The following is a 23,318-nucleotide window of genomic DNA, read 5'->3' on the forward strand; positions in this document are numbered from 1 at the left end:
TGCAAGCAGCTTTGCATTAGCCAATGTATATTGACCTTTAGCCCAGAATGGTCTTATACATACTTGAATTAGTGCTGCAATGGACAGTCTGCAACTTGGTATAGTAGTTTACGACTTGGGTTCAGACTTTGGAAGCTTGTTCTTCAGTTGCACACACACCCTGGTTTTAAATTAATTCCCCATATGAGCAGTGACATCTTCCAGTAAGATTACAGAGCTGATAAGGAACACCTTCTCAAGCAGATCCAGGAAGGTTGAATATTCTGTACAACTGTTTATTGCATGAGCACAAATGTCTTTGAGTTTTCCTTTCTGTAACTGACAGTCACATTGAGACAACTCTCTCATCCACCAGGAATAACTGCAGCTAAACAGAGCTTAGCCCCCTCCATGGACAATCACATTATCATAATACAGGAGCTTCTGTCCACCTCTGGACCTCAGCACTTATGTTCCTGGTTGGGCATCCACGATGAGTTTGTCCTGAAAACAGAGTCATGCAAAGAATAATCCACAAAAAATGCCCAGGAATGATTTTTTTTATTAATTCAAGGGATCTTGGCTGGACTAGATCCAGACTCACCCTCGAAACCAGGCTTTGGGAGTTGTCTGTTCACAAATGTCTGGTTGTGGTATCTGTTTAAAGTGGGAAGGCTCAGCTAGAATAGTAAGGTGGATGTCTGTCCTGCAGGGTGCATTTTATGGTTTAGATGTACTACCAGCCGTTATGCAGTTATGATTAGGATAGATTCTTGTATAACAGGTAAATGAAGTACTGCATTATGGCTATAGAATATCACCTCGCTGATGGGGAAGAATCCAGAGATGTTATAAGAGCTGGGAATCATCTCTGTGCACAGTATGGATTCTGGTACAAGACTTCTCGCCCATGGTTATTTTTTGTCTTGTTATGGAATTACTGTTCTTGAGAGGCCTTGTGCAGGTGTGAGAGTATTGCTACTGATTTATTTTCTACAGGAAACTGTAATTTATGCAAATGGAAGAAAACAACAATTAAAGAAGCTTCTTCCGACATACACTTACATTTTAATTATTATATACTACTTTAATACTGATCAAATGGAGGTTGTGGCATATAGCCATATATATATATATATATATATATATATATATATATATATATATATATGAGAGACCTGTTTTGCCACAGTTTTTGCTGCAGTTAAATCATTGCTTTTTGCAGTAGTTTTGATGTATGCATAAAGGTTTTTGCTCATGACTTCCTGCTCTTTAAGTAATAACCGTTTCTTCCATGAACATGATCTTTTGGTTGTCTGCAGGATCCTATGTAGTTCATTATACAATTAAAACTGATAGAGTGGTCATGTAGTGGTGGTGGGTGCTGTTTTCCAGGTCACTTTTTTCCACTCTTCTTTAAATGAACCACTTGCTGTATGTAGAGCTCTTGACATTTGTCTGCCTTCTGCAGATTTTAAGCTAAAGTGCAATGGAGTTATCTGGCCTTAAGCATATGAACCAGGACCCACCCAACACCAGATGAAGAATACTATCCCTGAATTATCATCCTGTCTTCTTTTCTGTAATCCCTGCAACAACAAAGGTCAACTTACAGATCTGGATCCATAATTACTTGCAGAGATCCATCTGCTATGATGTTAAGCCAGCTATTTTATGTTTTTAGGAATCTTAAATAAGTATTGCTGCTGTAAAAAGCAGTTTTACACTGCAGTGTTGCAGTAGTCGATGGAGTATAGATAAGATCTATTTTATTAAAATAGGTTCATAAATACCAACTCATTTGCCTGGTGTCTGGGCAACTGTAATTAGATTTTCCTTTTTGGAGTAAAATATAATTAAAGAAAGTCAGGAAGGATTTCAATTTTCTTAAAGAATTGGACTGAGAAAGCATCTTTCCTTAGAATATAATTTTCACAGCAATGAAGTGCTTTGTATAAAAAAAGCCATAAAATTGTTATTAGGAAGCAGTAAAGAATAAACAGACATAGGAAGGCAGAAATGAGCCATGATAAAAAGACTCAAAATAAAGTTAACAACTTCTCTAAAACTACAATCCATGCCATCATTATTGATTGTAAGGATGCTGCGTCATTTGAAAAATAGTCAAAAGTGTTTGAAAACTTTTGTCTTAATGATTAAAACATTTGGAAGATTTCAGTCTTGCTGACTTATCTTTACCAAAACAGTCATTGTCAGCAGATTTGGAAAAAAAGCACCATCTCAGAGCTGGACTGTATAATCTAATTTATGTTCTGAGTGTGCTGTGAGGGAGATTATAGTTTTAAGATTTTTATTAGCACACCGGTAGCATCAGATTTATCCTGGACTAAAAATCAGATGGTTAATTTATTTCATTTTTCCAGCACTGTTTCTTATGTGAGATTTTCTTTTGTTGGAACTGAGACTAATCTATCGTACATTCTAGTCAAAATGTCAGATATATGCACTCATATCAGAAACAATATATCAAACGTGCATCAGTTATTTTTATCCAGACCTGTATTAGTCAGCTTTGTGTGCTTAACTGATGTTGGTATACCATATCCAGACCCGAGATGCTGATTGTAAATGACATTGCCTTGATTTATACATCATAGCTGTCAACTGTACAGATTTTCACAGTGTGTCCAGATTTTTACCTCCTATTTTTGGTCTGTTTCTCATAAAATTGTGGTTTTCTCCCAAATCATTGGCAAAACATTGAGGGTTGAAGTTAAAAAAAAAAAAAAAAAAAAAAAAAAAAAAGGTTAGAAATTTGAGTTTGAATTCATACACTTAGGAATATTCATGCCAGTGAAAAACCTGTTCTATCAAACTTCTAAGTTTATAACAACAATATTTAAAAAGTGTCTCTATATTGGACCTTTGCTCCACCCATTATTTATGGCTTTGTCCAGATTTCTAGCTCTTAGAAGCTGAGAGGTATGTTACACACAGAAAAGTATATTGTATTCTGATTAGCATCCCCAGCAAATTTCCAATGCAAAATGTTCTGAGTGTATAGTTCAATAAGTGGTTACCATTTGTAGATCAGTTCAGTATTGTAATGTACTACTGTGAAGCAGACGGTGCTTCAGTAACTCCACTGAATGAGCTGTATGCTTGGTTTAGAGATTGATTGATTTACTCAGCTTTCCAGAGAAATTACATTAAAAAGTTCTCATTCTAGAAATATACACCAATAACTTTTCAAGACATGCATGCAAGTATATAGCTCAAACTTGTGGAAGAAATTACTTCTTGAAAATGCTTATTTCTAGTATTTGAGTAAATTACTTCTTAGCATTATTTTAGTACAAACCAGAGGGAGAAAGCAGAAATTGCTGTGACGAGGTTGCTTGTTCTAATTAGAGATGAATCTGGGAGACTGCTAGTCTTTAAACTAAAATCTCTATTCAAAGCACTACATTCATTAATCACAGTTTATTTCCTATTTGTTAACCAGTGAATTTAACATGGAAAGCAGCATTGATATTTTGCTATATTGAGACTCTTTGTAAGACTGGACTTTAATAGTCATATGCTGGGACTTCAAAGAACTTGGATGTATAGCTTGAGCCTTCATTTGTCTGCCAAGCTGACCTTTACTTTAAGATTGTTAGTTAATTGAGGTGCTTTTTCTACAGTTTCTGCATATTATTTGTCATTTTTTTTTCTTGCTGGGTGCTCTCTATGTTTTAGGTAATGATTCATATTGCCACTAGTTGTGTGTGTGTGTGTGTGTGTGTGTGTGTGTGTGTGTGTGTGTGTGTGTGTGTGTGTGTGTGTGTGTGTGTGTGTGTGTGTGTGTGTGTGTGTGTGCATCCTGTAGTATGCTATCTGTGCTGGTTTATGCTGCTGCTGCTTTCTGACCCTAATTTACATAAAGTGACTTACTAACTGGAGAAAGAATTATATAATGATCTTTCCCTAAATCGGGTCACTGTACCCAGGTTTGCCCCTATCCTGAAGCATAGTGACTTTAGAACTGGTTATGTTTAGTTCTAGGGTGCAGGTTAAACAGTGCTTTTTCCTGTTAATTTTGAATGCTTGGGAAGAGGAAAAAGCTAGGCGCTAGCAGGACAGGAGCAGGCCAGACATCGTTCCTGTCATTTTGTTGCATTCAAAATGATGCCAAAAGGTAATCAGTAAAGTAAAAACAGTTTTACTGAAAAAATACATTTGAAGTCTTTCTGCAGAACCAGTCTGCAGTTTTGTTAAACATATGGTACTATGCATGAAAAGTTCCTAAACTTGCAGATAATAATTGTGTTAGTTATCCTTGTGGACTGTAGCTGACACCAGTGTTTTGAAAAGCAAGCTAAAACATTCAACCTAAGGCTTGTATGGCTGTACAATGCAAGTTATTTTTCCCTCTTCTTGCATTTCTACAGAATATACTGTACAAATAAACTGTGCATGCTAATTCACTAGTGTGAATAAATATTGAATGCTCCCTGTGTCCCTTTTGCCCTGACTGTTAGTACCGTCCACTGGTTCCATTAACCAGAAATCAGGCTCTCCACTTGCATTATGTTTGCCTGAATATGCTTAGGGTGTATCATGGATGGTCAACAGACAACATTATGTGTACAGGGTTATGTTTGTGTACAGTGAATCTTATGATTTTAAACCCTATGTACTCCTTTTTAAGCAGATATAATACACTTTCTTTTGGCTGGCAGCAATTCAGAGAGACCAATGAAAAAGCATGTCCTAAAATGGTTTTGTTTGTATTGTAACCATTTTTGGAATCCTGTATTGCTGGTGAAATAAACAACGTGACAGCTACAGTTTTGCCCTCATTCATACCCTTGCAAATTTGGTGATGAAGTTTTATTGCAGTATGTTCATGCTGTATTTAAGTTCTATACCTTAATTTATGGAAAAAATTCACAAAGGTTCCCCTTTCAAAATATCTTGGATATTTCCAAACAGTTTTTGCCATAATGACAGCTGTACATTGTTTCATGTATCATTGTTTTGCTTCAGTCATTGAAAAAACTGATATTTTTTTCATATGAAAGTTTGACCTACCAGCCTACTTTATCACTGCAAAGACATTTATTTAATGCATGTTGATATTGTCTTGTGTTTTATCGTTCTATGGAGTACTTTTAGAAAGAGAGACTCGGGATGCATTGTTCAAAAGTGCAACACTTCCACTAAAATGCACTGTTGCAAAAGGCAGTGAAAATACAGTATTATTTTAATTAACCACTAGGTAGTAAACACATTTACTGGTTGTTAGGGATTTTTTTTTGATTCATATAAAACCAATTAATCTTAAGCTGCTGTTTGAAACATTCTCTTTCTCTGCCTGCTCTGTTTACATAAAAAAACACAAAAAACATAGAAATCTAAAAAGGGCAGAAATACTTTTATGTTAAAATATCCAAATGGGAGCTAATATTTTCATTTCAAGTTTCCATAATCCTGAAGAGACTATAGGAAGTAATCCCCTACTGGTGATACAGGAACTCTGTCAGTATTTGTCATGATATGTGAATGCAGCTAGATTTTTGTTTGTCCTCTTAAAAGTGCAAGTCGGGTAGGTCATGAAGAGGTTTATTTAAAATGTCTCCTCTGACATTAAACTACCATAGATGAACCTATGTCCTCTGATTTCCAGGCACAAGGCGGAGATGTATCATCTTTCTACTAGAGATCCACCTAACATTGTTCATTTATGTATTTGTAGGTTTTGCTTTGAAACCCACATAAAGTTTGAGCCGTAGCATAACCAGTGACTACAGTGAGTATCCTTTCACCTAGCTGTGGTACTTTTAGATTCTCTACATTCTGTAAAATGTTTGTCTTGAGTGAATCTGCCAGTAACTGATTCACTTTTTTTTTCTCCCTACTGCCACAGATTTAATTGTATTCTTTTCTGATATGATTCAAAAATGTACTCAGACACTGCACTACTTGTCAGTAAGTACATCCTGTTTAAAATCATTCATTCATTCTTTGATACTGTATCCAATTTAGAGCGTCTTGGGACGCAAAGCCTATATCAGCACTTACTGGCTTGTACCACACACACACACACACACACACACACACACACACACACACACACACACACACACACACACACACACTTTTCCATGGCACAAGTGTCTAGGGTCAGTTTGAAGAATCACTAGTTCACCAGAAACTTGTATAAGAAGAAAGCACATCCAGTGAGGAAAAGTCACATAACTACAAGGAAGATATGTGTACTCTGCAGAGAAGGCACCTAAGCCAGGAAAAGAGTTTGAGAAACAAGTGATATGAAGCAGCATCAATAATCATTGTGCCACAGTGGTGATGCAAAACCAGCATAAGTGGTTGAGCCAAAAGTTTAACAGCATGTTATGGAGCACATTCATACATTTTATGCTGATCTAGAGCAGAGTTACAAAGTGGTAACTATTTATTTAATTTTTTTAACCAGGCTGTCTGACAGGACCATACTCACTCATTTTAGCAGACCCTAAGGAAGTAGAGAATACAGATCCAGGAAAAAAAATCTCTCAGAGTAACAATTACATTTTATGACAATGGTCAAAAAAGTGAACTGAACTCAGTGTGCTAGATATATTAAAATTGTTCATTCATTTATTTTCATAGGATGTGCAGCAGGATAGCGTTGTGCACATTAGATTCATCAGGACAGTAAATCAAAGAGAATAATAATTTTTAACAAAAGTAAAGTCAGTGGGGCAGATTCAGTAAAGCCTACATGGTCAGCTAAGACCATGTGCACTTCGTGGCTCTTTGGGCACATGATAGCACACTGTTTTGGGTTCAGTAAGCAGCTCTACATAGCTTGTAGAAGTGTGCAAACATCTTTAACAACGTGGTATGCTAATTACAGCATAAGCAGTTAAATTATATGCTACTCAACCAATCCAAGACGGAGGAGGTATTCAAAAAGCTATAAAGCAACCATGCAGACTCTGTTCTGGTTTTCCCGGCAAATTCCAAAGCCTATTGGAATACAGCCATGGAAACTTCTGTACACAGGAGCTATGTTTGGAGCCACTGTTGCTTTAATTCATGTGCAACAGGCTGAAATCTATGTTGCTGCTACTGCTAATAAACCACAGCCAAGAAGAAGGATTATTAGACCCCACTTAACTTTGGAATTTCCACCTCATGCAGAGTGTGAAGAGTGCTAAAGAGTGGATAGAGACACACTACAGGAACTCTGCAACCTCTGTTGTTCTAAGCTCGGACCAACGACAAACAGAGGGAGAACCAATACCTGTGAAGACAAAGGTATGTGCACTTAAAATTCTAGCTACAGGAACCTTTCAGAGACCAACAGTGGACATGCTGGGGGTGTCACAAGCATCAGCATCCAGGATCCTTCCATCAGTTCCTGAATATTATGCTCAAATATGCCAGCAACTACATATATTTTCCTCATACATCTGAGGACAGGGACACAAATATGCAGGAGCTATACACTGTAGCACACTACCCTGAAATACTGGGTGCCATAAACTGTACACATATGAAGATCAAAGCACCACCTGGGGCAACAATTCCCAACTCTATGACAGGTTTACTAGGAGGGTATCCCACAAGGTCATTTAGTAGGGGATGCAGGTTATGCACGGGAACCATGGCTGATGACGCCCATCAGAAATGCACATACACCAACAGAAGAACACTAATGAGGCACACACTCAAATAAGAAATAGAAAGTGTGTTTTGGGGCTGCTGAAGTCTTGGTTCTGGTGCCTAGATATATCTGGGGAAGCCCTGCAGTACAATCCCTGTACATGTGCTGAAATCTTCACCGTCTCTGTCATGCTTTACATCATGTTGAGAAAACAGCTTCAGCAAGATCAGCAAGTGGAAGGGCCACACATCCCCCACCACTGGCAAGGTCACCACAGACACATGCAGGTGAGGAGTTAGATGGGGGACCAGCAGCTGCTGTGGATGTAGGCAGACATAGACATGCTCAATATGCCCTCACGTTGGCTAAGAGGCAAATCATATCACACACACTCACCACCTAGAAGGGTTAAACCTTCATGTTATGCACATACAAATGGTAAAATTGATACAAGACAACAGTCATAACCTTTACTTGCCTACTTACTAATGTAATGGCTGTGTACTCCTAGCATCAAACAGAGTCCGCCCTAAACCAAAACGGTAGCAGCTGCCAAGGTAATTGTTGAACCTGGAGTAGAAAAAAATGTGTAATAATACAAATGTATCCTTACATACTGTTGGTAATTTAAGTAAGTAAAAGGTGGTTGATTTTTACAGCATTGACTTCACGATGTGGCAACAGTGACTTATGTGAATACCTATGTCCTCTATGAAGTAATAGGCCTCACACATCAAAGATTCACACATTCATACCTCTCAAAAGTAATGATTGTCACAGAATGTCCACAATTTGACCTCATACCTTTGTATTGACAAATCAGTAAAGATAGAAATTAGAAATTAGTGACGCACATTTCAGTTTCAGACTTCATATTGCTCATAAAAATCTTAAAGATAGTGAGGCAGAAGCTGTTGTTCTGCCAACTGTCTACATTTATAAGATCAAAATATTTAAAAAGTCCTATTTTTCAGCCTTTTGTCAGACTTTTACTTATGGCTTGAAACACCTTTGTTGGTCTGAGTTTATGAGGCATGTACCCATTACAAAAACATATGAGAAAGCAGTAAAATTAGCAAGAAAGTCTCAAAAACACAAATATACTTAGCACTAAGTGAGCTATGCACCCTGAGCATCACACAAAAGACTTGTGTATCCCTGAATCCAAAATATAGAAAACAAGGATATGTCACAGTTCTCATCATTTGCATGGGTGTTGTGCCTGTGTGAGTTGGGGGGGGGGAATGGCAGGGGGCTTCAGCTGGTACAAAAGCTAAGTGAATGCATATGAGTAAGAAAAAGAAACGGGCAGACATTTGAATAAAGTATCAAATGGTCAGTGAGACAGACTAAGCTTTAAGCTTCCCGTCTGACACATGTAACTGTTGTCTGTCTGTATGGGCACCCCAAGTGAAATTTGTGTGCGTCTGCAAGAACACAGCCAAGATCTGTGCTAGCTCTTCATCCTGGTATGTTGGACAGGTGTGAGCCTGTCACATAGAGGTGATAGTTCATCGTCATTGCCCTCTACCCCAAGAACTGGCTCTGCCAGCAGTGGCACTGGCACTCCCACGCTCATGGTTAGATGCACTACTGCTACCTGAATGTGACTGTTGTCTGCTGGATGAGCTCTCCTCATGATTATGTCCAGGACCATGACCCCATAGTCTTCAACATCTGGATGTGGACACCTCAACCACTGACAAAGCACTGGAAGTAGTGCCACTATGGGAGCATGATTTGGCATGGCCACATTGGCTAACATCAGATGATGTGGATGACCTATGCCCACGTGGATGCAGCCCCCCTCCCAGCAGACATTTTGTCACAGACACAGCCCATTCCAACTTGTCATTCATCTGATCCATTGAATCTGCAACATAGTGCAGGCAGTCATGCATGTCAGCCTGTGCTACATATACAACCCTAGGCATTTCCTCGGATACCTTGTTAGAACATGCCTGCACCTCCATGATGTTTCTAAACATATGTTGAGTGGCATGGAAAGACGCATCTAGATCAGGTGGAGAATGGACAGCAGGTGCAACCTGAACAACCCTCCAGCATGACACCTCACACACTCTTTGGCTACGGTAAAGTCAACAGGCACTGAAGCTGCAGTAACCACATTACTCTGAGTGTCTCACCTTGTCCAATACGTGAGAGCTCACTAGAATGGGTTTTCATAAGCCTACTGTCTGTGTCCGATGGAATTACAGGGGAAGGCTGTCGACCTCAGTGTCAGATTCAAATTCTGCACCCCTCCGACTGTGCCTGTGTTTGGCTACCATCATCATCAGTCTGCCAGTATACTACATCAGGTGGTAAGAGTCTCTCACTTCCACTGTCAGGATCACCTGTAATAATAAGCAACAAACACAGGAAAGAAATTAATAGCTACACTACAATGTAGGCTAACAAAACCAACACTAGTGCCATTATCCCAGATGGTACAACAATACACACACAGTCCTAACACCCACCTCACACATACAGATAAATGAATATTTCTATTAAATGCTCATGAGTACTAAAATAAAAATATTTGGTTTACCATGTGCAGATGACTCCACACTTGCTTGTGAAGATGGTCTTAGGAGAAGTTAAGCAAAATGTAAGGACACCATCATCACAATAACAATAACATGGGGAGGGGGGAATTTTTGGATGTTGTATGTCCATTAACAGTACATTTAACTGAAACTTGGATGACACATCCACCTCAAGCCCATGTGTAATGAACCAGAATGTGTTGATAACTGTATCATTCTTTAGCTAGTTCCCCTACCAAAAAAATGTATTACACCAACTTAAGTATTGCTTTCAATGTTTCACTATACAAGAAATATTTAAAAATTAACATAAGTAAGCCCAGCTGGAAACTCCTCCTGGGACACACTTGTCCTCTGTGAAGCAGCAGCACCAACATCCATCATATGCTGTTGTGCACTCACTGGATCCCTGACAGTAGAGAGGAATTCTTCATTTGGTGTCAGTGATGGTTCTGTAGCAGCACCCCCCATTAGCCAGCTGTCCATGGGCCACTTCAGTTGCTCTCCTCTAGGCCAATGGAATCTGTAATCATGTCAATGGCCCTATGGTGCACCTGATCATATGTTCTACTGTAGTCCCCCAACACCATTCACATTGTTCTCAATCTGGTTCCAAATTTGAATTCTTCCAGACATATCACCAATTTCTCTCTCAAGCAGAAAAGCACCATGTTGCTGAAATGCTTGGAGGATGATGATATCATTTTCGGGGTCAGTGAAGGGGGTTTATGGGGATTGGGACACTTGGGTGCTGTAGTCCTATGTGACATAAAACATAAAATAAGGATACTACACATAAATATCACATAAATAAAAGTCTTGTTTAAATATGACACATTATTTTTTTCAATATTATTCACTAGAGGAACAAAAAATGTTCAAGTTATTCAAATGTAAGAAAAGGTTATGTGGTTGTAACATATCACAGTCACACACAAACCAAGGTTTGATCCAAAACAAGGAGTAAAATTAGCCAAGCAAACCTCTGCAAAAACATTTTGATTTTGCCAACACAGAAATGGAACCTGGCTCCCCCACTCCCAAAACAGGCAAATGACATACTTGTACCAAACGAAGGAATAAAACATCAGTGAATTGTTAAGTACTATCAAAGAAACTTTCCCCAAAATGTGTACACATTTACCACAGAACATTCATTTTTATGCAATTGCCTGTACCTGTGGACAGCACTTCCCCAGCAGTGTCTGTGGGCCATCCTAGAAGGCTAACACCGCCTTGTCATTGACAACAAAAGACATTTACGTTTCACTGAAATAGCAATAGAATATACTGAGAAACAGTTATTACGTTAACACTTGTGATGAAAGTTAATAAGGCTGTGCATCTGAAAAAGTAAAATGCCCTGACAAAAATGCCTATGCCATCAGTATACTTAAGAAGTCCATACAGATAAAAGTAGCATTTACCAATGCACATATTCTTCCTAGTGACATGTGAGCAAAGCCAGTATGTAACTGAAAAATGCCATCATACCTTATCAATATCAGTATTCTTCTGTGCAAATAAATCCAGAATAATAGCAATCTTCTCTGTTATCTACATAAACAAATCTCCTCACCTTCATGATCCTTAGCTAAACGGTTCTCTTTTTATAGTGTAGATTCAGGCCTGTGAGCATGGTGAAGATGTAAATGAGGTGTGAACTCATTAGAGTTGTTGAATCCCAAATACTTGGCTCTGTGTAGCAGATGTAAACATAGTACAGACACTCCCTCAGTGTTTGTTGCTAATGGATTGCAATTGTGACTGATTACTGGTTGGGAGAAGGAATACACAACAGCAATTCAGACTCCCTTACCTCTAGTGGGTGTGTCAGACAGGTTAGACTTGCAAAGTGTAGAAATAATTGTATCAAGGTTTTAAAAGTTAGTAAGCAGCATACATTTCACAGTTTTTGTTCAGTAATATCCAACCTCCCCTGCATTTGTTGAAAAGTGTATATTATTGCCCTTTAATACTCTCAGACATTTTAAGGGCAATGATACAAAATTCCTTAACGACTGCATGTCTCAGATTACTGCTCAAATAAGAGAAGAATGAATACCATACAAGAATAAGACATCACTGCATTTCACCAAGCAGTACTCATAAATGGTTGTGTGATCACTCATTGTACTACATCTGAAATCAACATGTACAAACAACTCAGAAGTGTACAAGTGCCATATGTTTTGCTAATACTGTGGATAACTTTGGACTTGCTTATATGAACAATGATCTTCATTCCTGCTGCAAAGCTGCTTCTGTGGCAAAGAGTGATAAGGCACCCTTACCATGTTTTGTAAGTTCATTGGTGTGAGTTCAAATCCAGACTTGTGTAAAAATTTTAATGTGTACTGAAATTTATTTTGTAATGTTTATTTTGTCTGTATATAATATATAATATATATATATATATATATATATATATATATATATATATATATATATATATATATCAGGGTTTGTGAGATGTTCTGCTTTGTGCAAACATGGGAAACCAAGAAATACAATAAATGCCATGTAATGTACTTCTGTGATCCTTCCTGTGGTCACGTGGGTTTCCTCTGGGTGCTCCAGTTTCCTCCCACATCTCAAAGACATGCAGTAGGTGGATTGGCACTCTAAATTGGCCCTAGGTGTGAGTGTGTGCATGTGTGTGCCTTCTGTGGAAGGTTGGGCATCGGGCTGGCAACTCGATACCGTAAAACTCCACTGCCAGTCATGAGCGGACGGATGATCCGCTGTGGTGACCCCTAACCGGGAAAAGCTGAAAGAAGAAGAAGAATGTACTTCAGTGATAACCAATGTACTGGCCCAGCGATCAAGGAACCTCAATCCTCACCACTAACACCAGCAAGGGGCATCCATATAGAGAAAGGATAATAAATACACACAGTAAAGTACAATTTCCCTTAAGAGCACACAGAGATCACAGTCAGTCTGGGGCTGTTTTCTCCCTTTCTCTCCAGGTCCCCAACTTGGCTCCCCACTGGCACAGCTATAGGGTCCAGATCGCAGCCTAGTGGGCAAGCGAAAACCTCCAGCACCCTCTGTCCAACCAGTGCTTTGTGTCTCTGCCCAAGTAGCTGACACACATACACTTTGAGAAAGGAGTTATATACAACCAGCCACTCCAGGGGAAGGCTGGCACAGGTTCTCCAACTGTGCTCCTTTTACCCAGACTATATGGTAGTACCACTTGCCACCACCCACTAATATTTATCAGCTACTAAAAAGCCCTTATGAAAGGGTGTCCAATTATACTGTGCAATATTATTATCCAAATGGTTATTGTGACTGAAGAGCAAAGCTTATTGGAGTGGCTTGGCCATCATCACTGTGTACATGCAATGTACTCTAGAGCTTAAATTATCTCTACACAAAACAATCACAGTTGAAAGGTTTAAAAATATTTAATAATAACTAATAAAAACTCAAGGCAATGCTTCTTACTACACAGTGAAAGCCAAGAGTTCAGGGATCACAGAGAAATAGTTAAAATAACACAGTAGAAAAGCTCTGACTTCAATACAGAAAAAAATGACTCTAATATTCCTGGTTTTTAGCTATAGCTAAGAGAAAACACAGTTCTAAAATAAACTTGCATATAGAACAAGACAGTGCTGGTGATGTTGGATGTTGTGAAGACAAATGCTAAATGCCCTCATTCTATCTGTCCTTAAATTGGTAACACAGTACCACTGATTCATTTCAGATTATGTAATTTCTTTCTGGTTCCCAGGCTAACAGAAACTTAGAGGTTAATAGCCCTTTTGATCTTGCAGCTGGTTAGGAAGCTAGAGCAGTAAAAGAAATTATACATGTAAATTCTAGCCATTAACTCTGGCCTCAAAACAATAGACAGAATGCCTCCCTCTAGACATCTCGGCTCCAAGTTTTAGATCAAAGAATTTCACAGTGCTTGACTTGTAGGCTTTCTTACAGCAAAGTGCACTGTTGTTACATTTTTTCAGTTCAACATCCAGTACATTCTTTTCACATTTAAGAGGACAAGCCTGTAGCTTACATTAATATGTACAAATGACAGAATTATCTACAAACTTCTATCTATCTCCACACCCCCTAAGAAAACTCAAGCTAGTTTTTCAAGTGACCCTTGAGAAAAAATGCTTGAGAGGGTTAGGTCTCTCTGAGTATACCTTACCCCATTCCCTGTATTGAGACCACATCTGCATTGGCATTGCTAATCTAACTGTGGTGCTGCGCTGACATATATGCTTGCAACCCTTGGCTCAATCTTAGCAACTTGGCATTTTGCTAGCTGGCTCTGTTTATCTATGTTAGGGGATTATGATCTGTCACTACAGTGAATTTTCTCCCATACAGATAAGGCTGAAGTTTCTACAGTGCCCACATTATAGCTAGACATTCCTTTTCTACAGTTGCATAGCATTCCTCCCTGGGTTGGAGCCTGCAACTGAGATATACCACTGGGTGTACTTCTCCCTCTGAAGAAATCTGGCTAAGTATAGCCCCCACCCCATGTTTTGAAGAATCCACCTGCACAGCAAAGTCTTTGCTGTAAGCTGGACTGGCTAATACAGGGGTCCTCCCAAAAGCTTCCTTAAGCTCCTGGAATGTCTGTTAACAGGCTGTGGTCCACACTACCTTATCTGGCCTGTTTTTCCTTGTCAGGTCTGTGAGGGGAGCAGCTATGGTACTATAACTGGGGACGAACTTTCTGTAGTATCCTGCTATCCCTAAGAATGCCCTCACCTGCTTTTTGATAACAGGTATAGGCCATGCCTGAATGGCTTCTACCTTGGCAGGTTCTGGACTGATCTTGCCACTCCCAATCTCTGTGGCCCAGGTAGGAGACCTCTGCCATATCCACCTGATATTTTCTGAGATTAATGGTCAACCCTGCCCTCTATAGTCTGTCCAGCACCTCCCTGACATGTTGAAGAAGCTCTTGCCAGGAATGGCTGTAGATGGCATCTAGATAAGCCACGGCAAACCCTTCTGATCCTGCTAGGATGTGATCTACCAACCTCTGTAAAATCTCTGGGGCAATTTTTATCCAAAAGGGCATCTTTGTGAACTCATACAAGCTAAAAGGAGTCACAAAGGCTAACTTCTCTCTAGCACTGGGAGTTAAGGGCACCTGCCAGTAACCCTTGCTAAGATCAATGGTTGTAAGATACTTAGCCCCACCCAGCTGCTCTAGGGCCTCATCTGTCCTAGGCATAGGGAAAGCATCTGACTCTGTGTGACTATTTAATTTCCTGTGGTCCACACAGAACCTGATTTTGCCATCCTTCTTTGGCACCAGCACCACTGGGAAGGCCCAGGGACTGTTGGACTCTTGAATTACCCCTAGTTCCAACATTTCCTGCATCTCCACCCTCAGAGTTTGTTTGACTCTCTCAGGCACCCTATAAGGGGCCTTCCTAAAAGGCCTTTGGCGTCCTGTATCCACCTGGTGCTGCACCAGGTGGGTGTACCCTGGTTTCCCAATGAATGTGTCCCAAAACTCCTGTAACACTGCTCGGACTTCTCGAACTTGGGGAGGAGATAGCTGCTGGGACATTGCTACCCCTGCCACTGAGGTGTCAGTCCGAGCCTCCCTGAGGAGATCAGTCAACAGATTTCCCTCAGACTCCTCCTGCAATCTGCTGCAAATGCTCAGCACAAGGGCCTCCCTATCATAGTAAGGTTTCATCATGTTAACATGGCACAATTTGTGTCCCTGCCTCCTGCCTAGCAGTTCCACCATGTAGTTAACATCACTTGCCTTTCTTACTACCTTGTAGGGTCTCCCAAGCTGCTTGCAGCTTGTTGTGTCTGGCAGGAATGAGAACTATTATCTGTTGCCCTACAGCATGCTCTCTAGCTCAAGCATTCTTGTCATATCATACCTTTTTCTGTTGTTGGGCTTCTACCTGGTTCTCCTGGGCCAAACCCATTAGTTCCCTGAGCCTTGTCCTGAGGTTTAGGACATATGCCACAACAGACTCCTTGTGAGGTTCACATTCACCTTCCCACTCATCATGAATTACATCTAGAGGTCCCCTCACCCTATGCCCATACAGCAACTCAAAGGGTGAAAACCTTGTGGATTCCTGGGGAACCTCTCTGTAAGCAAACAGATGGGGAAAATATTTGTCTCACTCCCTCTTAAACTGGTCTGCAAATGCCCACAACATGGACTTGATTGTAGAGTTTAACCTCTCAACAAGACCATTCGTCTGGGGATGGTAGGGCGTGGTCTTCATGTGCTTCATCCCACAGTACTTCCACAAACAAGCCAGCAGGTCCGACATGAAATTGGCACCTCTGTCGTGTCAGTATTTCTTTTGGGAAACCTACCCTGCTGAAAATCTCTAATAAAGCATTTGCCACCTTTTCTGTCTCAATGGAGGACAAAGCCACTGCCTCAGGTTATCTTGTAGCATAATCTACTACCACTAGGATATACTTTTTCCCTTGGAACTTTGGGTACTCAGAGGCCCCACAATATCTATAGCTACACTCTGAAATGGCTCCTTATTCACAGGCAAAGGCATCAAAGGAGCTCTCACCTTGTCTCCTGCCTTGCCTACCTTTTGGCACTGCTCACAGGTCCTGCAGTGCCCTGTTACATCTCTGGAAATTCCAGGCCAATAGAAGGTCTGCATGATATGTCTCTTTGTATGTTTTATGCCCGTATGACCTGTAAAAGGAAGATTGTGGGTTATGGCTAGAAGCGCTAGACAGTAGGCTCTAGGCACTACCAACTGCTGTATTCTCTCACCTTCTAGACCTCCCTCAGGGGTCCACTCTCTATACAGTGACCCTTTGTCCCAGTATATAGATTCCCCCTTCCCTTGAGAATCAGGTGCTTCCCTAGCTTCCTGCCTCAGGCCTTGCAAGTGTCTGAGAGCTGAGCTTTTCTCAACTCTCTATTTGTAACCCTTCTCAGCTCCCCTTCCACAGGAAGTCTAGCATCCTCTGACAGTGCTGCCTCTGCCTTTCCTTTTCCTCATCTCTATCTTTGCAGTCACTCTGTCCAAGGGAACATCAGTACAAGCAACTCTGGCTCACATTCAGTCTCACTGCTACACAGTAGCTCCCTCCCTGAAGTAACCACCTCACCAGTCCTGGCTGCAAGTATGCAGTCTGTGTGGGTCTCCCCCACATGCTTGTCTCAAAGCCTGACTGCATGTAACTGCATTAACACGTGGTATTGCCTTATCCAAATCCTTCCTTATCAGGGTGTCTGCAGGATGGTAGTTTGGTACCCCTGTTGTCTGAAGACAACCAACAATTGGCATTTCATCTTCTGCACTTACTGGCTCTCTCACCTTTTGTTCCCCACCTTGCCTCCATGGAGATCTGCATGCCACATGGCCCCACTGGTTGCATTCAAAACATTTAACCCTAGGTCCTGGATGTGTACCTGGGCAAGTGGCTTCCCCTGCTACTGACAGATTCTGTTGGGGCAGTCTGTGCTGCCCACCATGGGTTCCTTTAGACCCATGAGCAGTACTGGGAGTCCCTTTCCTGTGCAGGGATGCCCTACTTGCTAGGTATCGATCTCCCTTCTTCCCCAACTCATCTGAAGTAGCACATTGTCTATCAGCTAACCTGATCCTCATGTCCTCAGGCAAAGTGCTAGTGCTTGTTCTCTCACCAAAAGGTCTGCCAGCCCTTCAGAAGTGGTGACCTGACATCCCCTCACCCACCTATGAAAATAAGTGCTCATTTCAGCAACATATTCTCACACACTTTCATCTGCCTTGTGTCTATACTTACGAAACTTTTTCCTATACATTTCAGTTGTTAGCTTAAAAAATTTTAACAAGCAGTTCTTAACAGTAGTATAATCAAAACTTTTAGACAACACAGTTACAGCTGTACAATGGAGTAAGGGGGTCAGGAACTGTACCCAGAGCCTTTGGTCAACATCATGCCTTTACATATGAATGAAACTATCAAAATTATCCCCCTTTTTAAACTGCAGAAGAAATTTACTGACCTTTTTTGCTTCTGGGGTCCAGTTACTCCCTTCCCCATTACCTCCATGACTCTGTCGACGAGTCAGCATCTCCTTTTCATGCTGCCTCTGCCCTTCCTTTTCCTCAGCTTCCAGGCATAGCAGTTTCTCATTCTCCTCAGCCTGCAAACGTCGCAGATTCTTATTGTCCTCACTCTCTAGATGCCTCAGTCTCTTAGCTGCTTCTATTTCCAAATGCCTGGTCTACAACTCAAGTCTCTTTAGCTCCAGATGTAAAAGTCCTCTGCAGAAAGGTTGTGCTGTCCATTCTGTGAGTGTGGTACATTTTCACTGCCAGTCTGATCATCCTTCTGGTTGCTGTTTTCTGATGCAGCTGTGACCAAAGTTGCAATCATGTCTGCCTTAGTTAGATTTCCATGCACCAGTCCCTTAGCCTTGCACATCTCAGCCAGCTGGATCCTTGTCAGCTTTCCTGCTCCTCTGCTGACATGCTGCCTGCTCTCCCTGACTAACTAAGCTAACAAAAGAAATAAGACAATTGTGATCTGAACTCTGAATATTCACTGCATGGCTGATTTAGAGTACAAAAACACCTTCCTGCTGTACACAAGCTACAGGAATTCACTCTACGCACACCACTACAAGACAATTAGTATTTGCACCCAATTAGTATGTGGTGGGGATATCCCACCACTGCCAAACAATTAATATGTGATGCCCCTGTACTGGCCAATCAATTAAGTAGTCTCAGTCTTCACCACTAACACCAGCGAGGGGCATCCATATAGGGAAAGAATAATAAATACACACACAGTAAAGTACAATTTCCCTTAAGAGCACACAGAGATCACAGTCAGTCTGGGGCTGGTTTCTCCCTTTCTTTCCAGGTCACCAATAAGACTCCCCACTGCCATATCTATAGGGTCCAGATCTCAGCCTAGTGGGCAAGCTAAAACCTCCAGCACCCTGTCTGTCCAACCAGTACTTTGTGTCCCTGCCCAAGTAATTTACACACACACACACACACACACACACACACACACACACACACACTTTGAGATAAGAGTTATATACAACCACACAGACACTCCTGTGGAAGGCTGGCACAGGTTCTCCAGCTGTGCCCTTTTTACCCAGACTATACGGTAGTACCACTTGCCACCACCCACTTATATTTATCACCTACTAAAAGGTCTTTATGAAAGTGTGTCCAATTATACTGTGCAATATTATTATCCAAATGGTACGTATGACTGAACAGCAAAGCTTATTGGAGTGGCTTGGCCATTATCACTATATACACGCAATGTACTCTAGAGCTTAAATTATCTCTACACAACATAGTCACAGTTGAAAGGCTTAAAAATATTTAATAATAACACAAGGCAATACTCCTTACTACTTAGTTTCCAGAATTGCTTTCCTCTTTGTTTGGCACTGTTGCTGTCTGCTTAACATCATGCAAACATGGTTGGCATCATTGTCTAGGTTTGCACAGTACCAGTAAATGAGATAACACACAATGCAGGAAATCATTATTTGGCATTGCTTTTCTCCCTGGTTGGACATGTCTGGTGGTAGAAGCAAAGGTGCCCAGTTCAGGGCACAGAGGTGGGGTGTTGAGGAGTCCAGAATCTTCACTGGATTCCTCATAAAGTGCCACAGCTGAAGTATTTTGCAGGGGACTATACCAGCTCCCAGTACACGTCTGAAGCTTGGAATAGGCTGGCAAGGCTGTCTGCAATGTGACTGGCATTCCATGCACTGGAAAACAGTGTAGGCATTATTTTAATGACCTGAAAAGTTGGAAGAAGGCTATACTCAATCAGTGGCTGGTTGAGTTCAGGACTGGTAACATCCCAGAGTTGTGTAAGTATACTGATAAAGAACATTTGTAGTAGATAGCTGCATATAGGCACTATTGCTATGCATAATGCTTTTATGTTGTTTTCTTCCCTTGATTCTATAGCCAATGCAGACATTATGGTGACTAGTGAGGCTCATGCTGAGCATTTTGAGAGACTGTGGGGAAACGAGGGGTGCGTATTCAGCAAAATTTAAGTATTATTTTAGCTTTTAAATTTATTTCTTTTCTATACAGTTATAGCAAAGTAAGCATGCATATCCAAACTGTAAAAGCAAGCATGAATGCTTTAGCTTGTAGCACAAGCCAACTGTCGGAGTCAAGTCTGACTGTAGTCAGACGTAGTGGGTTCAAATACCACAAGGAACAAATATAAAATAGTAAAGTCCTTTAAAAATATTACATAAATTAATTTCTACACAATTGTCATAAATGCCCTGCTGTTACTTTAATCTATATAACTTGACTGAGTATATGTGCAATATATGCACATTGTAAGGATTACTTTGAGCAATCATTAATTATACTTTGTAGCTTTTAAGAACTGTTCATACAAAATACTTTATTATTGTAATAATGTATTGTATGTCACATACTGTGGTACTAATTTTGTCTTTTTTTTCTCTCACCCCAACCCTTATATCTGTCTTTTTCCTGTGTGTCTTTAAAACATGTCTATGTCGTCCATCCCTGACAAGTCACAAAATGCTTTACAGCACAGGGAGGTAGTCCAATCTCAGTGGTCAGCCTGCCCCTGCTTCACTGGCTCCAGCACCAATGCACAGTACATCTGGGACCAAACCTGGCAGTACTGCCTTTGCTGCCCTTGCACTACCTGCTCCCTCAGCACTACCTTGGCAGTTGGTGCTGTTGTACCCTCCAGGAGTACTGATGTAGGTGGGTATTTTATCACTCACCAGGAGATGCCAGGGTTGGTGTGTAAGTTGCACAGCACCATTGGTGCATGCCTATGCAGGATGGAGAGGCTGATCTCAGTTATGGCCCATAAGAGATGATGTCAAGCACTCCAACAGCCAGTGGAGTAAGATGACAGTGATGACAGTCCTGTGGATGAGGACTAGATTCTCACTGTCCCCATGTTTGATGGGCATGGGCATCTGTTGTCCCCTTCCTAACTCCAATAATGGTGTCTCCCAACCTACCATGTCCCTCATCATCCCTGTATCTTGTTTTTTTTGTCCGGTTTGTTTGCATCTGCTTCCTCACCTACCCTACTTACCTGATCCAGAAATACCCATGTCCTTTATTAAATATTCCTCTGTTATTGAAGTAAAAAAATGGCCACAAAACAAAATGTCCTATACATAGCTCTCCACTTAGCACACATGTCTCCTTGACACACTTGATTTGGTACATTTGGCTATACAACATGATTATGTTGTTGTCACCCCTCTTTGTTGAGGTGATCATCCAAATGCAGCCAATATTCTATACATATTTCCATTTTACATTGTTGAAGTGGATAGCTATGGTTCTTTCCTACCTCTCTCCTGTACATTCCAAGTTTGCTTTCCCTTTGTCCACCCCCCCCGACTTTTCCCCCATTTCACCACCTACTTAGCTACCCCATTTTAACACCTTTAGTATGATTAACAAATAGAATCACACACAAGTATAAAAAAGTGATGGAACTCTTCACTTTTTAGCCCCTGTGTTTTCAAGGAATTTGGCATTGTGCACCAATGTTGAGACACAGTGAATGGCTCTTCTTTGCTGCAGTGACCTGCATGCAATGCCTCTTAACCATGCTGTGCTAAGGTAATACACAGTTATAGTAGAATAACAAATTATTTAATGACATTATAAATACATATTTAAAACTGTTCGATACACCTAGATTCTAACCTTACACCATCTAGTGTCCAGAAGAAATTTGTCAGTGCATTTATACCTGCTGCCACAGAGGCAGCAATGCAGCAAATGTGCTTCATACACTCAATACTCAGAACTCTTATAACTGTAGCAATGAGGCTCACATTTCTGACTGCTTAATTACGCACAAACAGGGAAAATGTTAGAAATGTGTATCTAGCATGTTCAATCACTCAAATCTGCTGCTCAGCAGTGTGCTATGGAAAGTGCACAGTAGCATATTACTTATGTTTACTGTCCATTTCGTCTTCATCCCATGAATCCTGCAGTCATTACTACAATCCCATGAAAGTATGTGTAAAAACACAAAGGGAAGGCACTTTTTAAAGAAAGAACACAAATGTACACTGTAGCCATGTGTTGCCTGCACCATGCACTTGAAACTTGGTTTCTCAGTACTTGTTCTCAACTATATAAACTACACTACAGAAATTAAATAACAAAATTATTTATTATATACCATGGACATCTTTATACTGACATCACACATTTCAGATTTTTCAGCACTTGTAGTAATGTGGATAGCTGTTCACATATAGTTTGCAACACTGTCTATTTAATGTATACCTGCACATTGGAAGCACAACAGCAAATTCTGCACTTTGCACACTCATCAGTCTGGTAACATGCAGATGTTTAATATCTTGACAGTTGTAGATGGCTAGCTATCCATTACATTTAGGCATTCCAGAGTCTTCTCATAAACATCCAGTGATGATGTCATCCACTATAAATTGCCCTACAGCCTTGTAAATGTCAGACTTGTGCCATGGCACATGCATTAAGTACTGAGTTCTCTAGTTTGTATACTTGGGTAAGGGTTCTAATCTCACTGCAGTCAACTGATCTGCATGTGTGTGCATGTGCACATGTACATGTTTGCCTGTCTGGCTGTCTAGTCAGAAGAGCATAACTGTGTATCTCGCAATCATCTCTACAGTCCCATGGAGTACCAGTATTTTGACAGTTGTACATGCCTACACATCCATTTCATTCAGGTCTCACAATAACCTCTCTCAAACATCAAACAATAGGGTCATCCACTATAAATTGTCCTGCACCCTTGTAAAAGTCAGATTTGTGCTGTGGTGCTTGTATCAAGTACTGAGGTCTCTCGTCTGTGTAATGAGACAGGAGTTATGTTCTCACTGCAGTCAACTGGTGTGCGTTTGTGCACTTACTTGACATTAGAGAGACCATTTAATACCAGCATGTGGGACACTGCTCTTAACATCATCTCCTCACCAAGACCCTGCTGATGTCATCACTTATAAGGTGTTGTCTGACACTCTCCAAGTCAGACTTGTGCGGTGGTGCTTGCATTAAATACTGAGGTCTGTAGTTGGTGTACTGGGTTAGGTAAGGGTTCGATTCTCACTACAGTCAACTGGTGTGTGTGGGTGTGTGTGTGTGTTCACTTAGTTAACATTCATAAGACCATATTACACCAGCATG

At 40.7% G+C, this 23,318-nt stretch overlaps 1 protein-coding gene across 2 annotated transcripts in view; it reads left to right on the forward strand.

Moving 5' to 3' along the window:
- Nucleotides 1-23,318, forward strand: part of STK39 (serine/threonine kinase 39) — a 2,138,083-nt gene that overhangs the window by 107,235 nt on the left and 2,007,530 nt on the right. The gene's annotated exons all lie outside the window — the stretch shown is intronic.

This window comes from Protopterus annectens, chromosome 6.part1 (assembly GCF_019279795.1).
Source record: "Protopterus annectens isolate FY-2018-M chromosome 6.part1, PAN1.0, whole genome shotgun sequence".
In the NCBI taxonomy this organism is placed as follows: Eukaryota; Metazoa; Chordata; order Ceratodontiformes; family Protopteridae; genus Protopterus; species Protopterus annectens.